Source organism: Amblyomma mixtum, chromosome 2 (genome assembly GCF_055824585.1).
Source record: "Amblyomma mixtum isolate Tamu chromosome 2, ASM5582458v1, whole genome shotgun sequence".
Classification (NCBI taxonomy): Eukaryota; Metazoa; Arthropoda; class Arachnida; order Ixodida; family Ixodidae; genus Amblyomma; species Amblyomma mixtum.
Window position 1 is genome coordinate 147,006,188 of NC_143013.1, and position 15,323 is coordinate 147,021,510.

At 49.4% G+C, this 15,323-nt stretch overlaps 2 pseudogenes; both read right to left on the reverse strand.

Moving 5' to 3' along the window:
• Positions 1-391: 391 nt before the first annotated feature.
• LOC149361188 (uncharacterized) lies at positions 392-2,299 on the reverse strand (annotated as a pseudogene).
• A 10,105-nt stretch (positions 2,300-12,404) lies between these two features.
• LOC149361189 (uncharacterized) lies at positions 12,405-14,737 on the reverse strand (annotated as a pseudogene).
• Positions 14,738-15,323: the final 586 nt, after the last annotated feature.

A 15,323-nucleotide genomic window follows, 5' to 3' on the forward strand; every position in this document is an offset into this window, starting at 1 on the left:
CTGAAATGCTCGCTAAACCGGCGTTCGTACAACTGAGAGTTTACTGTACAATGTTAGGAGTACTTTTTTGATGTAACAAATATTAACGATGCTAGAGCAATCAAAAGTTCACTGTTCAAAACGTGGGCACCCTGTTGTCTGATATAGAGCAGAACTGCTAAATTTTAAAACCCAAATTCCAAAATTGGCTCCTAACATTGGGTGCTCTGCTCTCTTAGCTACATTCCACAACAAAAATTATGGTTCTACCTGCCTTGAAGGCCGAGATATTGTGTCCACAAATTTGAAAGAAGTCAAAAATAGGCGTTTTGAGAAAATGATAAAAAAGTAATAAATTCACTTTTAATCAAAAATGCAGAAAAACTAGTGTCAGATTTTACATCCTATGTGACTAAAAGCCACCAGGAATGTAGTCGGTCTGACTACAGCCACCCATATGGCGCTTTTTGAAAGCGTGCTGCATGTCCAAAGTGGTCTTGCGCTTCTTTGCAGATGCCACTGCTCGGCGGTGGTCTCTCTCTGCCATGCGCTTTGTGCTCAGTGCTCCAGGTTTGAGGTGCAGCTTTTTCAGTATTGGTCTGGACGTCCTCTCATAGCCAGCATTGAATCGCCTCATAGCCTCAGCCACTGCAGCTTGTACAGTGAAGAGTGAGGCATGCTGTTCCTTTGGAGCCAATGCCCGTATCAAGGAGTGAAGGGATTCATTGCTGTTCTGAGTGCTGCCCCTTTGGCACCGCTCAAGAAGTTTCTCGTCAGAAAGGGCAGCAGGGCCTCACAGACGTATGGAGGCAGATTGTAGCGGTGCTTAGGAGCTGTCTCGCCCTTAGCGCTTGCAGCATTTTGGTGGCACCATGAGCTTGGTCCTGGTGGGCAATGGCTGTGGTCTGACACCAGGTCATTTGATGTCGTGTGGTGATAGGTGGCCATCACTGCTTCCTTCATTCCCTGCACATCACACTTGTGAGTCTTCAGGGCCCAGCCATAGTACTGCGTTAGCTTTGCAGCTAGGTCAGCAGTCAGTTTGCCTTTACCACCAAGGCTCTCCAATCCAGGTCCTTTTATGTTTCGTGATGAGGTTTCGCAATCTTGTGCCCATCCGTTTCTGTACATGGTTGATACAGTCTTCTTTTTCCACCGAAATGTACCCATACACTTTGGCCTCCTGCAGCACAAGGAAAGCACGGCTGTCACCATCTGAGAGTAGGGTGGTGTACCTCAGGTTATGTCGTTATAGTGACCTCTCAAAAAGGATGAGGGCGGCTTCAACTTCCATTTCACCGGCCTTCTTAGTGGTGTTTTTCTGGCAGGCGTGGCTCTCCTTCCAAGCTTCGTAGGTCGGATCACCTTCCTTTGGCCCATGCTCACAACCAGCACAGAAGTTGCTGAGCACAACGAAATCGAGAACTAGCCCCGTGAAGAGCTCGATGACAGCGCCGACCCCAATGTGCGACGAGTGGCCGCGCGTCATCCAGGAACCATCGTATGACGCAGCAATGTTTCCGGGATTCCCAAGCTTCAAGTCATCGTACAGCTCCCGAACTGATTGCGCGCACTGAGTCGTCTGCTTCTCGGCAGCAAAAGCCGCCGCGGGCACCCACTTCGTCTTCACGTACCTCTGCGATGTTTTGGTGTGAAGGCCGTGGTGGGAAATGTTCATCGCGGCAAAAATGTCGTTTAGCGCCGTTTGCCGATTCCCGGTGGCTTGCATCGCGCGCGTAGCAAGAACGTTCACCACGAAAGGGTTGCCCTTCTGGTTGCCGTTCACGCAGGGCAAGCTCCACACCGGCACAACATCACCGCAGCAAGCACACCTGATAACGATCTTTATGGCGAGGCCATATTCTCGTTCGTCTCTGCCTACAGAGGTGCTACCGCCGCACACTTTGCACTTTATGCACAACATCATCGCGTTCACGGAGTTCAAGATGACGATAACAAAGCCCGTCTCGATGTCGACTGGCGTGTCCGCATTGTCGTCAGCGCAAGTGAAAAAATCCAGCTTTCGCGTCGTTGCTGGCGTTGAAGCAAGAACTCGAAGTTTTTCTTGTGTTTCAGCCTCCCTCTGCACCAAATCCGCACGTTGCAACATTGCAGTGTCATGCCGAACGCGGCCGCTGCCCGCAACACTTTGACTCGTCGACGAGCTGGCTAGGCCTTCTTCAGCACTGTCCGTGGCTTCGGCATCGCTTGCTGGTGGCGGCGGACTGTTCTCGATGTCTTCCAAAGGAATGGCACGCTTCTGGAAGTTATAAAGAGATCGCTTCTTTCTTCTGGTGAACTTTCCCGTTGGATTGGACATCGTTGCACACTTGTCACAAAAAAACAAAGAGACGCGTCGTCGCGTCGCCTGCGGAGTGAAGCAGACGATGGGAGCCTCGCGCAGCCAATCACAGCACGTTTTTTGGTCACGTGCGCTAGCTTCACAAATAGGGCCGCGCGTTGGGGCTTTTCTTTGTGCGCGGATTTCGATGTCACCAGTGAGCGGTCGGAGCCATTTGTGGCTGGAAATTGAAGAAAAGCCGCTCTTTCCAACGAGACCAAGATGGCTGCGATTGCGAGCGTGGAAAAAGAGCGACGCGCCGCCACAAAAAGCTTTGTTTTTGCGTGGAATTCAGCTCACAGGGATGTTATAAAGTGATCGTGCGCCTAAAATACTGCACCAATGGGCTGGAAACCTGGTCAATTTAAGGATTATTAGCTGTAGATTTTGAAAATATAAATTTGAAAAAATCGATTTTTTCGCGATTTTTTCGTCTCAAAGAGACGTGTCCCCCCTTAAACATGGTATAGGGCGAAAGCTTGCGGCGGCCATACGCAGTGCAGGCCAGTATTACGGTCACCCGCGTTTTCTCGTTCCGGTCGACTGCACACAAACCTGCTTACCGCCTTTTTCGTGCACTGTGAGCGCTGACGGTATGTCAAGGTAGACAGGAGTCTGGTCTGCATTCCCGATTTGGCCCAGCTGGAAATCGAGACTCCTCCGTAGCGATATTACGTGTCTCCGGAAAGCCACAAGCTGTTCCTCGTAACTTTCGGGAAGTTTCTGCGAGATGGAAGTTCGCCGATGGAACGAAAGTCCAGCGCGGCGCATAAAACGAGACACCCAATGTTTGCTTGCCTTGAAGTCACTCCGCGGGCTGCCTTTATCCGTGGCAATCTCTCTTGCTTTAGCTTGGAGCAGCTTGACGTTTACTGCCAGGTGCGCTGCACGCTTGTTCTTGCACGAAGGTGACGAGATCTCGCTCAATCTCCGGAAACACCTCTTCGTCCCCGAAAACTTTCTCTTGCCGCTGCATGTAAATAAGGCTTCCTTCTGTTTTCTCCAGCCACGAACGCTGCCTTCAGTGACGCCAAACTGCTGCCTAGCCGCGCAATTCTCACTGGTCTCGGCAGCGAGAATAACCTTCCTTTTAAAGGCAGCTGAATACTGCCTTCGCGCCTTTGACATCGTACGAAATTCCAATACACGTGCTTTCACTACTCAACATGTACAAAATAGCGTAGGAACAACAAAAGATGGAAGGCTATCGACGCCACCACTAGATAGCGCTTCCTCCACTAATAATAATGATGATGATAGTGCTGACCAACAGAACCGGAACTGTGAATATGACCTGAAAATTGCTTGGATCCACATATAATACGGGGCAGCAATTTTACATTACAAAATTTGGAAAAAAACCTCGTATTATATTCCGGTTTTTACGGTACTATGTCTTAGGATAGATAGCACTGAAAACTGCCGGTGCGCTTCGATGCGCTTGGTGCGCGAGCCTGCAAACATTGCTCCCAGACCCAAGAAACACAAAACCTCCTCAAGATCTCCCAATATTTACCCTTAGGGACATATGGAATCGCCCCAGGAGGTGCTCGATTTTTCCCGAACACGTCCAGAAAACGTTCCCGCTACTAGCAATGTGCAAAAAGTTGTGCATCCCAGGGAAAGCCCCAAAAGGTTAGTGCTCCATTTTTCCGCTCTGATTCAATAAAATTACTCCTCCTTTTTTATGCAGCCTTCAGGCGTCTAAGCGCACACACGTGCCAAATATCAGGCACATACTTACATTACAAGTGATGTAATTACACCACCTGTCCAATCGGCCGACCTACACTTACCTGCTTACATGAAATGTCCTAGCATTTCACACAGAAACGAAATATGAATTCAAAAAGTCATGCGATTATGCCCATTTAACAGCCAATAGCAGCACCATACAGAAGTCATTTCAGTTTTCTAGCTATGCTCTTCACATTTCAATGAATACAAACTGCACACGTGTATGTGTGCACCATTTATTCCACATTGCACGTAGCACTACGGCATCAGTATGCAACGATGGCCAATTTTTGCTCCAGCTCTCAGAAATCTGCAAAAATGAAGCAAGATAAACATGAAGCAGGCTGAAGTTGATGCAACTTGAGCAAACATTCTAAGGGCTACAAACGCATATGTGCACACTCAAAAGCAAGCGCATGTAAAGAGCAACTTGGGTGACCAAAAGAAAGAATGTGATGGGCATACGCTGCAGATACGCGGTTTCAGATCACAGATATTTTACATGTTGAAACGCCCCTCTCCCTTAGAGACTCGCATGAGCCTCGGAGCAAGCTTCATCGACGAGTTATCAAAACAGGAAAAAAAAATTTTAGTTCTACTAGGCGAAAATAAAAAAATGTGCCTAAACCAACATACCTTGACGACGTTGCCAAGGGAAACCCAGAGATGAAGTAGAAGGCTTCTACAGCTGCAGTCATCAATTCAACACAGCCTTCTGTCCTGCGCCTTCTCACAGCACAGCAAACGCTTAAACACACGCGTTACACCCTCGTATAATAACCCTGCGAGTTTTATTTTTTTGTGACTAAGTGTGCGGATAAGACTGCTTGGAACCAGAGTGGAAGGGGAGACGTCTTGAGGTAGGAACCGTGGCGCGCCGCACCCATGGTGCAGCAGATCGTGTGTGTTCGGCACAACCTGGCATAAGAGGCAAGATCAAAGCACAGGTAATCCGATGGGGGAGGAGTCACTAGCGACGCAACACAAACTCTACTGCTGCGACAGGATGGCTGTGCATTGGCGAAGTAGGTAGAGCAGGATAATCCATGGGCACTCGCAGCAAGAGGGTGCTCGGTCTCTGAAGGTCCCTCTCGCCTATGACTGCAGTGGGCGGCCACAATGCCACCAACAACACGCTGCAGTTGTCGGAGGCGCTGAGGAATGCAGGGTGCATGTGAGGAGTCACCTATTGCCACAAACTACGCTGCCACGAACACTGCCTCGAACAGTGGCATCAGTAGGGCCGTGAAGCTACGCAAAGGACTTGCGATGCACCGTCTCTGCATCAGTTCTAAAAGGAATGGTGTCGGCACGCCGATGAGTGCGGGAAAGCTGCCGTGAATCCGTAGCTACAAAGTCCATGAGAGCCCGATGATGAGAGCAATAGCTGCTGCGCACTGGGGCTTGCGTGCGAACAGCTGGAGGCCGCGCAAATAAGGGTGCGCAAGATGGCTTCCGTCAGGCGAGGAACATGGGCGAGTCACAGGTGGCCATTACTGCACCTGTTCTAGACAGCGGCAGAGCGAGGACTGCTGTTAGCCAGAGATGCTTGCAGGGACGGCCGCATCATGTTGAAGTTGGTCGGCAGTTAGGGAACAGCTTGAAGATAGGTACGCTGGTGACCACTGCTTCCGGTGGCGTGGTGAAGAGGCAGACTGCCGAGTGCGCCCAGGCAGATGCGGGCTTATAACCCCTTCCTTCGGCTGTCCGAACGAAATTGTTTGATCTCTCAAAACAACGAGTGCAAGAGCAAAACCTTCTCTCCCCGTAGCTTGTGGCGCGAGGGAAAGAGAAAAGAGAGCAAGCAGGCAATTTTTTTATGTTGTTGAAAATCATTGGTCCCGAAACGTTATACCCAGTTACCTTTCTGGGACCGAAGTGAAGCCTGCATGGTGGAAGCACCGATCACTGTCGTCGCCTGCACTTGTTCCTGGCGTGGGCCAAAATATGTACAGCCGACAGCAGGTCAGTGCTATAATTCTTCCTGCTGTCAGTGCAAAGCAGCATTCAGTGGAGTAGCTGGCGGCGGTAGTGGACCTTTATGTTCTGGATTACTCCTTGATCCATTGGTTTGATGACTGTGGCATTCGCTGGCAGGAATTTAAGACTGGTCGACTTCAGTCCTTCCACCTGGCTGTGGACAGGGCAGTTATCCAGGATGAATACATCTTTCCTGCCCTGCCTAGTAAACCTCTTCATCGCATATCCCTTGTAGAGTGATTGACAGCCACTTCTTTCGGTTGAAATAGGACTGTGCCGATTCACTTGGGGTCAGTATCTGTATGTGCAATCTGTCTATGCATCCTATGGCATTCCTTGGTCCCTTGCCACCGCTCTGCGAGAAAACGCCTTGATACGAGTCATTTCTGCGTTACTGGGCCAGCATATCACTTCGCCACTAATCGCGTGCAGGAAGTAGATTACTTGAGCCACGCAAGCATGCACCGACGATTCGGCGGCATCAAACTTGTCTCCAGTGGCGTGCATAGCCAGTGTACGCTAGTGCAGTTAGGCATGTCTTTTTGGCAGATATCTGATGACGCCCCTGAACCGCTCTCAGATGGAAGGCTGAAGCCTTGAATTGCTACTCAGCCAGTCAAATGTCTCCCTAGATAGTCGGAACAATATCTTAAATTTGTACTCGTGGTACCTCCTTACGACGTTCTCATATCCAGGAATACGACTGGCATCTTCATGCACCACCAATGCGCAGGTGACCAAACTGCACACGTCCTTCAATTCTTTCTCGGAGTCGCTGAAATCGAAGTCCCTAGACATGTTCATTGGATTTCCTGGATCAGTGCACGACGCCCGCGTCTTGAGAGAGAGCCCATTCTTCACATGTGTAGCTCTGGATTGTGGGGACAGTTACATACTCGAGGACAATGCATACCCCTTGATGCCATGGCTCATGACCCCATTCAGGGATAATGAGAGCACTTTTCCTGCTTGAAAAAAGAACTTTAACAAGCTACACAGTCAGGAAAGAGTGGCAATTGAAAACACATTTGGGCTGCTCAAACAGCGCTTCAGACGGCTGTACCTTTGTGATGCAAAATGTGTTTTACAGTGCAGCTACAGTAGAATCTCGGTGATACGAAATTCAAGGGGCGGCGAAAATTTTCGTATCACCCGAAATTTCGTATCACCAAAAAACGAGCAAAATCCGTTTTCGAACCTTCCAAAACGCACGAAACATTTACTTCCGTTGAAAGAAGTCGCGTATGTCCTTCTGCACCTTCTTTTCCGCGAGATCTGACAGCAGAGAGCTTTGAAAGCTGAAAAACTGGGCTGCTGTGTTCTCCCGCACAGACTCGGAGTTCACAGCGCGCCGCAGAATATTGAGGGCGTGCATCATTTCTGATGGCGTCAGCGGTGGGTCATCACTGCTTTGGTCGTCGTCGTCTTCGTCACTGCTTGGGAGGTCAGGCTGTGATGACGCTTCCTCCGCGATGTCTTCCACAGTGCGGAGACCACAGGTGGCGAGACCGTCGTCCGCGGTGACAAAATCGTCGACGCAACAGTCGACGCTAAGTTGGTTCCAGACATCGGTCGGAATCGGGTCTGGCACTTGCAAGGCGGCAGCCACGGCGGATTTAAAAATCCCACACTTCGCGAAACAATTGGCGACAGTCGCAGGAGTGACCCTATCCCAGGCCATTGCGACAAAGTGCATGGCATCCAGAAGACTAATCTGGAGATTAGCGTCTTTCCGTTCAATCTTCGCGAGGAGGCGGCGCACCAACAAACCCTTGAAATGGTGTTTGACATTTCTGATAATTCCCGCATCCAATGGTTGTAAATGACTGGTTGCGTTCGGGGGCAGGAACACCACCTTAACACTCTGTAGCGTCATTTGTTTCGGATGGGCGGTACACTGGTCCAGCAACAAAACAATTTTTCTGTTTTGGCAAGAAATTTTGCGGTCAAGGTAGGTGACAAATTCTGTAAACAGAGAAGACGTCATCCACGCCTTTTTGTTAGCCTTGTAGACGCAGGGCAATCGACCGGCTGCCTTAAAGCATCGAGGCTTTTGGTACTTGCCAATGACGGTCAGCGGCATCTTTTCTGATCTGTCGGCGTTGCAACAGAACAAAACTGTTACACGCTGTTTGCTTTTTTGTCTGCCCTGGCAGGCATCGCCTTTAAAGCGCAAACTTTTTTCGGGCTGGAGATTGTAGAACAGCCCTGCTTCGTCTACATTAAAAACATCACGTGCCTCATATCCCGCTATGTAAGACGGCAGCGTGGTTGTCATCCAGTCTTCCACAGCGGAGGCGTCGACTTTCTTTCCTTCGCCACATACGGTCTTGTACGAAAGGTTATGCCGTACCTTGAACCGGTGAATCCACCCACCAGATGCCTGAAAGTTATCAATGCCCAGCTTGAGTGCGATGTCCGCTGGCTTCTCGCGAAGCACTTTTCCGTCGATGTTGACGCCGGCCGCCGTGACCTCTCTGAACCACGTTAGAAGAACCTCTTCCAACTTCACATGGTGGGCAGTTTTCGCTTCTTTGGAATTTATCGCGAAGCGCTGCACATTTTGCATTATTTGGTCGCGCTGACCAACGATCGTTGACAACGTTGACAGCGACAGGCCTAGTTCCTTGGCCATGTCAGTGCGCCTTTTCTTGGGCTCTTTGTCCACCTTATTTAAAATTTCCAATTTGTCCTTAAAGGTCAGCGCCTTCCGCTTCCGTGACATCGCACTATCCTTTCACGTTGCCGAGATCGACGATCACAAAACGACACGCTGTCAACACGTTGTCTGCCTCAACAAACGAGTAAACGAAACGCGCGCTGGCCGCTGCAGCAGAGACTCCGGAAAGCGCAAGAGTGGGGCCTGCGGGGCGACGGAGGAATGTGGAGAGGGCCGCATCCGGGCCGTGCGCACAACGCCGCCGGGCTGCTTGGCGTGTAAAAAAAAAAAGTGGCGGAGAGGGGGGAGAGGGAGACTGAGGGAGAAGGGAAACGCTCCTTCGCCAACTTCTCTGCTGCCGTGGGTTCCCGAGCCGGTTCCCCCACCCCGCTGTTTTTTTTTTTTTTTCTTTCGCGCGTGTGTGCTTGATCCGTGTTGCTCTGCTGCGCACGCTTTTCTCACTGTGCGTGTGTGCGGGCCTCGACGGTCGTGACACCAAAGTTCGTATCACCCGTCGCGAAGAGAAAAAGTGTTCGGAACATCCGATTTTTTGCCCATTGAACGCAATGCAATTCGGCCGGGGAATTTTATGAATTCGTATCACACCAAAATTCGTATCAGCCGAGTTCGTATCACCGAGATTCTACTGTACATAGTTATGGGTGCGTGTGTGCTGCACAACCTGTGTAATGATGGACAGGACTTCCTGCATGACTTGACATCTGCCACAAGAAGAAGATGTGGGCAACAATGACTGTGAAGGGGATTTCGACAGCAGTGCCCCAGGTTACAGCCAAAATCTGCGGGAATTCATCTCCAAGGAGCAGTGTTAGTTGCATATATTGGCCCTGTGAATGCTAACTGTAGTGCTCCATATGGAAACAGTGGTTGAAATTCAGCGTGCTGTGCTCGCAAAATAGTTTTATTTGTTTTGCTGCTTTTCAAGCAAATATGTCAGGTGGTCAAACCGCTGCATGCGATTATTGTGTTTCGCCTCCCTTGCTTTCTCCCACTTCTTCTAATTCTTTTTTTCCTTGTTTCTTCTTGTTGGGCTTTTTTTTTTGCTCCAGTCATTGCAACGCATCCAAGAGGGGTGCGAGGTTAGATTTGGTGCACCACCTTCTTTTTGGACTGGAAGGTTTTCATTGTCCAGATGCTCTTCTACAGCTCTAGTCCTATTCGCCTCGTGCGCTCGTGTTTCAATCGTACACATAGCGCCCTCTGGACAGCAGCCGAAAAAGGCTTCTGTCCAGGCCTGACAAGAACACGCAGGCCAAGCTTGCGGACTGGGTGTGAAAGGTCGGCCTCCGTTAGGGGGCCATGCATCCCACCCCATTGATCTTTTAGATCAATAAAGTTTCTCCAATCCAATCCAATCTGCCTTCTGCCTGCCACGTCGTCAGCCGGTGTCCGCCATGGCGCAGCACTGTATAGCCCTGAGTGCTAGGCGGAAAAAAGGTCACTTCGGTGTACTGTTTGTGCAGATGCCATAACAGCTGCGCCAATACTGCCAGGTAGCTTCCAAGTGTGGGTTTGATCGATTCTCGTGGAGGACGAGCAGAGAGAACGCTGGATCAAAGCGGTGCAGCATGCAAGGTAGACAATGCCTTCGTTTGTTTTGGAGCTTTGAGATTCTTCACGTTTGCGGTAAAAATTGCAAAGTAGTCGCTTTTTTTTTTTTGTCATCGACAGTCTGGATGGAGAATTGTGGCAACTGGTGAGGGGCGGAACACGCATCTGCAGCGCCCTTTTCGTGGGAAATCACAAAAGCACCATCGCCAATCACCCTGCTTACGTGCCAAGCATATTTCCGTCGTGCTACGGAAGGGGTGACGGCGCCTTACCAGGATCAGAACCGGAAAGATTCGACAGGTGTGCACTACAGAAGGGCTAGTGATATGCCGTTTAAATTCGTGTGGGACAAAGAGCTCTGTTATCTTTTCCGTTTTTATTCAACGCTCGAGCGCATGTGCCGTTCTTGCTCCCCCTCTTGATTGTTTCTTTATATTCCTTCGCACTCACAGTGAATAAACAGTTGGAAGTTGCACCTGTCCCATATGATAGCTTGCTGTGTGTTGTCCTTTTCGACACTACTTTTTTCAGGGCTCTGTTGTTGCCTTACGCTGCTAAGTTTGTTTAGCTTACGTTGCAAAGTTTGTTTTTCTTTTTTTGGCTGAGTTGCGCACGGCTCACGCAGTTTAGGTTGTGTTGTGCACTAACGTGCTTGCTCGCCCAAATTTTCTAGAGCTCAGCGACGAAGCCAGTCGCTTCCAGTGGCGGCTACCCAAGCTGCAGGAGGTAGCTGCAGATGAGAACATCCTCTTCCCTTCAAGGCTGTCTGCCAGGGCTTCAAATGCGCTTGTCCTTGTTTTAATCCGATGTGCTGCGGAACTTGTCACTCGGAGGTGTCTTTCTAGATGCCACCTGTAATAAATCACGCATGAAATTGCTATACAGGCACACTAAGAAATCGCACATCAAGTGTAAAGCGTTAACAAACCTCTTCACAGCTGCTTGACCTTTGGTTACTAAAGCAATCTCGACTATCTCGTCAAGATTTTTCCACACACACTTCTCATAAAGGTTTTTTTTCTTTGGTGGACAGTGCTGACAGCATGTCACACCTTTTTAGCTTTAGGGGTGACACAGATACTACCTCAAATGCACTGAATCCCTTTCGCTCGTTTTTAAATCCTCCTGATCAGGTGAGCGTTTGAGGGGTCTGTTGTCTCAACAGCATCTGAGGGTGGCGTTCCTTGCTCTTTGATTGGGACAGTTTCATCATCAAGAACATCCCTGAATGTGCAACTGAGGACCAGAAACGGCGCATGAACGACGGCTGGGTCGAGTGGCTGCAGTACGGGCGTTGGCAGAGGCCGTCCTAGGTGACAGTTATTGAAAACGCGTTAAATTTGATTATTGTGTTGGGAAAAATTACACTCTTACTTGGAAAGAGGTCCTTGACCAATTTCTTTGTGTCGAGCGTCGGGCGGGATGCCGGCTTGTTCCACGCACATGGCAGGTCAGTGCGTGACGTATGGTGGTGGTTGTTTATGTAAACAGCCAGGGGCGCAGCGTGCTTGCATCAGCCTTCACGATCTTCCGATTGCCTCCCGAAAGCTAAGGAACCATATTAAGAGCTCAGGCACGTGCGCACATGTTAGCTAAAACCAAGGTACTTACCTCAAGCCGCACGTCGTTATCGACGCTCCTCATTTCCGACACGCATTTTTCTATGATGTCTGACAGCCCCGTGACGCTAGAAAACTCTTCTCGGACGCTGTAAACATGCTGCGCATTAAACAGTTGTTTGCCAAGTTTCACGCTGCTGCGTTTAAAAAACTCTTTCACATTTTCAATCCGCCTGAAGCCGCAAAAGAGCACGCAGCTGCGGCTTTGCGCTGTCGTTCTTGAAATGGTGAAACAGACGGCTACCGACCGCTTCGGCCGCAGGTGGCGCTTCGTGTTCTGGAGCGGTGGCGCCCTCATACCGCGAGGCGGATAAAGCATACACATACAGGTGCCACATCAGTTAACGTTTTGTACAAAATGTGTAATTTGCACTTACTCTGTACTTCTGCTGGGCAGAATTACTCTTACTCTTCCGGGTTAGAGTAGCAACCTCGGGTTGATGCTGTGCTTCTTCTCAAGGACTGCATGACACACAATTGATCAGTGCCGCAGAGCAGCTCCATAAAAAACAGCAACTTACTCTCCATGCTCGCAGGTTGCCCGATGGTACCTGGAAGAGCCATTGTCTTTTTTTGTCTTTTTATAAGCCCGATGGAGCGATTTCCACTTGTTTTCCATTGGGACTGCACTCATTGTGCACTTGAATTCAGAGTTTATGAGCTCTGCGAGCTTTTGCCAGAGCAGCTTCCTTGTGCTAAACAAACAATACAGAACATACGGTAACATTATGGTGTGTCGTGTAATTACCTGTATAAGGAACAGCTCCTGTCATGCCTTGCATATAGCTGTTGCAGTTTTTTTTTTGCTGCAGCACATATTACTACGAATAGGTATGGTATTATTTACCAGAAAATGCAATCTCACTTTAGCTGCCATCTGTTTGAAGCAACCTATATGGACTTAAATTTGATGCAGTATTCAGTTTAAGTGCACTCTGCAAAGGATTCCTGGAAGCATTACTGGAACTATAAACCCTAGAGACAATATATACCAGCGTCACTGGTGTTTACGTAACATAAAATGTGTCATATGATATGCACAACACTTCTACAGAGACAATGTACCGAAGTGCTGTCGTTTTGCCCATTCATTTCCGAGTACTTCGCAATGAAAAATCGCGTCTTCCGGGCGCCCCAGAGCTCTGCTGCTTCGTCTGGCAAAGCGGGTGCCTCTTTTGGATCAGGCCTGCATCACCAACGTTGGCGGGAGCCGGGGTGGGGGCGATAATGCCGAAGGAGGCACGGCTTGCTCGGAGGCCTCAAACCGCACCGACACACGCCGTCCGTCTTCAGAGGCAAAGACGATCACTTAAAATGTTTACACTGCACCCACCGCTACTTGTTGCCGTGACCACTAATAAACACACCCTGACCGCCGACCACGTGCTTAACGTCGTCTTGCAGCCTTACTTACCTATTGCTTCGTAAATATATCCATTTTCATCAGTCATGGCTGCACTGTCGGGTCCATAAAGCAGGCGAACTTGTTTTCGTTCGCTGTTAACGAGAGCGTGGAGCGTCGTCTGCTCAGCGCTTGGGGAAATGTGCGCCATGCTGCACTACTTCCAGCACTACCTTCGGACCGAGTGCAAGGCGGTGTAGAACTTGTGCAGAACTAGGCTTGCACCGTGACAAAACGAGGAGAAAAGTGCAGAGTTGCAAGTTACCAGTAATGCTCTGATCCAATGAGGAGGTCGATGTTACCTTTTTTTGTTATCGCAGATCATGTCGGCTGCAGCCAAAGGTCCCAGTAGTTCCTTGATCCTGTATTCAGGAATTTGGATTCTTTGCTCGCATCAGAAGTCTCAAGAACTTCGATCTGTTTAATCTTCCTTTTTTGTGCGGTTAGCGACACCAGCACTCTGTTAGTCTTGTACTGATTGGTGTCCGCCGAACACGCCAACTTTTAGTGTTTCTGTTCCAAGAACTCAACACCCGAGTTCTTCCGAGGCTCGCTTCGTAATGAATGAACGTTGGCTTCCGCCATCAAAGAGAGCACGTAAGTATACCGCTTTCATTTTACCAGCACATAACGCCGTTGCCGTTTGTAGCAGTACTTCTCGTTTGTGAGTTTCTTTCACTGTAGATTACAAATTCACTGGGACTGTTGTCACATCGGTTGCATTTACTTTGACTTTCGGATGAGTAAATTCTGGACCGCACATTGTTGTCGCATGCCGCCCTGCACAGTTACCGCATTTTATGCTGCTTCTGCACTCGTTAGAATGGTGATTTGGTTTCATGCTGTGGAGCAGTGTCTTTCCAAATGTAGCATTTTCTTCTTTTCTTCTGACGAAATGCCACCACGGCAGGCAGCGGTTTCATGGTTATTCTCCTTGCAAAGGAAACTATGGTCTGTTCTTGCTGACTGCTGCAGTACCGCAGCTGAGGATTTAGATTTCGTTCCAATGCTGTTCTTGTAACTCCCAGTTGAGTTTAATGTCTTTAGCATTGATATCTGGTGCTACTCGCCAGTTTCTTGTTGAGCAGCCAGATTCTCGCGGCTTTGTACTTCAGTCCTCGAAAAGTCAATTAACTTCGAGAGTAAAGACAGAGTACCTTTAGTAGCTGTTGGCGGTCCCGATGCGCCGTCGCTCTGCAACGGAGATCCAGTTCGTTCCGCGTTCTGTGCAGACGTTTACGGCTCGGTGAATTCAAGCAATATTTCTTTTGGCGGGCACGCTGTACGACGGGGTAGAGGAGCATGTCGTAGGTCTCCTGTTTCTGGCTGAGCACGCCCAGCCCGTGGAGGGGATAGACGAGGGTATCATACAATCGTCGGAGGGACTGTATGTCTTCGGCGTTGTGCACAGGTTCAAGGTCCAAGAGCTTTCGCATGTGCGCTTGCATGATGGCGTCCTCACCGCCGAAGCGTTTTTTCAGCAGCAAGACGGCGTCGCCATAGCACTGCAATGTGGGGGGAAGGACCTTGATCGTTCTTGCTGCTTTGCCAGTCACCACAGATTTTAGGTACCCAAACTTGTCCAAGGTCGTTAGCCGATCGTTTTTATGAATCATTTGCTCGTACTGTTCCCAAAATTCTTGCCAGGACACATCTTTGCCGTCAAATTTTACGAGCTCTAATTTTGGAAGCTTCGCCTGGCAGGTCATGGTTCCCGCACCTGTGTCGTTGCTTAGTGATGGCTGTTCATTCGGCTGCCCCTTTCCTTGAATTTCTTGCATCTCAGCTTGGAACTTTGCAATGTATGTACCGATCTTGTCGTCATACTCGATGGTTTCAGTATAGTTCTGCTCTGCTTCTTCCGCTGGCAATAGCGTCTCGACAGCGGCGTTAGCATCATTTAGACGGGTCTGCAGAGGGCTAATTCTTGCCAAAAAAACACTTGAGTTCTTTTTCGTTGCCTGTGCGGCTTTTCGTGCAGGAGTCAATGTCCGCAATGAGTCGAGTCACCTGTGACTGGAGAGCTGACCTCTT